Source organism: Lutjanus erythropterus, chromosome 8, assembly GCF_056507025.1.
Source record: "Lutjanus erythropterus isolate fLutEry1 chromosome 8, fLutEry1.hap2, whole genome shotgun sequence".
In the NCBI taxonomy this organism is placed as follows: Eukaryota; Metazoa; Chordata; class Actinopteri; order Lutjaniformes; family Lutjanidae; genus Lutjanus; species Lutjanus erythropterus.
The window spans coordinates 20050112-20052445 of record NC_139324.1 but is presented as its reverse complement, the minus strand read 5'-3'; positions in this window follow the sequence as shown (position 1 = coordinate 20052445).

The following is a 2334-nucleotide window of genomic DNA, read 5'->3' as shown; positions in this document are numbered from 1 at the left end:
CATATGGGTTAACATACAGGCTGATGCCAATATAGACCCATAATGCTGCAAGAGGTCAATGTTGGGCCGATAATACTGGTTGCCAGATATATCGGTTGGGCGCTAATTACAGTAATAATGCTGATGCAAAACAAAAAATAAGCATTAGTAATAAAAAAAAAATACATAATAAAGGAAAAAACATTTTTGATGGGAAAGAAATTACGTTAAACGTTTTGTTCAGGGCCATATTTTGTTATTGCCAAAGGGGATGGATTAATCTAGACAAAATCTGTTGTGTTGCCTGCATAATAAGAATAATTACCCAGCAACACTGTATTCATAGAGGCATTTAAGCTGTTGTTTTTGGTTGCAAGGCTTGTGTAAGTGAAAATAATTCCAAGTGAAAATGTTATTGTACCATTAATGCCTGACCCTGAGGTCAGAAAATCTGTTTAAGTAATTTTTTTACATGTTACCACTCATATGTGTCCAAAAAATGTTTCCTCAATTCTTAAACACGTATTAAATTCATATGGTGGTGGTTGAAGCCTGCTTTTTGCATTTGGTATGAGACGCAGAGATGGAAAGTCCCATCCTGATGAAAACAATCCACTCCATTTTTTGCCCTGGGTGTCAAATATGGTGCCCATTATTTAAACTGACCTTTTTCTCTTGTTGCTTTCTTTCTGCATCGGGGATGCGGCGAGGGAGCCTCAATGTCTGGGACCACTCCTCCCCTACAGTAATCAATAAGGATGTCCAGCTACATACACACCAGGTGCTCGGCCCAGCTGCTTCAAGGATTGAGGGTACGAGAAAAGAAAGGAGGGTGGAATCAGGCGCAGATGTATCATTGTTATTCATGCAAAAAGTCAGGATCACAAGAGAAGTTCATAAGAGGCTAAATTGAACACACAGAACTAGTTTCCTGGAAAGGAGAACTGAAATAATGACCAATTGAAATTTGGAGTGTGCACTGAAGAAAACAAACAATCAGAAATTAACAAAAGGAATGTAATTATATATCTCATGAGCACAATATATGAATAGAATTGTGTCACACAAGTTAAGTGTAACTCGCAAAACTCAAGAATGCCCACGTCATGCACTTGATTGATTTGGTACATGCAGAGATGGGCTGTTACTAACCACATTAACTGTGCTATACTTGAGTACAATTTTCAGATAATTTACTTAAATGTTTTCATTGCTCATACTTTGGTTTGCTTTGGTTCGGTCAGAGTTGTGGAATTTCAAATCTGCCATCTTTGCCCACTACATCATAGCTTTTATTGCTCACAGATATGCAAAAATTACAGGTTATTTTAACTTCCTTTTAAAATTACATTACATTAATGTGACATTATCAGTTATCTTATCAATATCAGCCATGAAGAGCACGTAATAATCACGTAATAATCATCATATCAGTGGAAAGAAAACCAGTACCATGAGCTCCTAATAGATATTAGACTTTTCACCCCACTTCACTTATTTTAAACTTATAGTTGACGAACTGCAACATTAAAATACTCTTACACATATCTGTTAGTGATAAAAACAAAATAATATGATATTCTATGATAATGCTGAAATAAAACACTGTTAGGTGATACTTTTAATGATGCTTGATTCTTTAAGTAAATTTTGCTGATGATACCTCAGTACTTTTACTTTAACATTTTGAATTCAGGACTTGCAGCACAGCATTTTTAGACTACAGTATGTCTACCTACTTTTTTTTTTTTTTTTTTTACTACATTTACTTTTTCTTTTTTTACTAGTTGTACAGTAGAAGGAGACATTGTGCATGAGTACTACATTGTTCATAACAGGTCTGGTGCAGAAAACAAATGTTACTGAATTCAGAACTTTTACTTGCAACAGAGTATTTTTAGACTACAGTATTTTTTTTAGTCATGACAACTTTATTTTTGTAAGTACATTGTACTTTTTAATTTTTTGAGTATTTCTACTTCTTCATCCAATACTGATTTAAATGCTTGTTACGTGTTAAAACATCAGTGATACTATGTGTAAGTAATTTAACACTCTATTACATCTTAATATGAATACTTTTAAAACGTCTTGCTGACAATACTTACCTGTTTTAAGGGAAGATGCATGGCTTGAAATAGAGTCGCTACTTTTACTCAAGTAAACGCTAACATCTCTTCAACTGCTGAGTATTAATCCTGAAACTGTCCAGTAGAAGTAATGACAGAGCGGAAAAATACTATATTTGTACACCACAGCGACCAGTGAAGCGGCTTTTCAACAGGAGGATTTCATCGGAGGATAAATGAATGAAAGGTAGGATGAACTCTCACCCTGCTGAAGATCTCGCGTTAT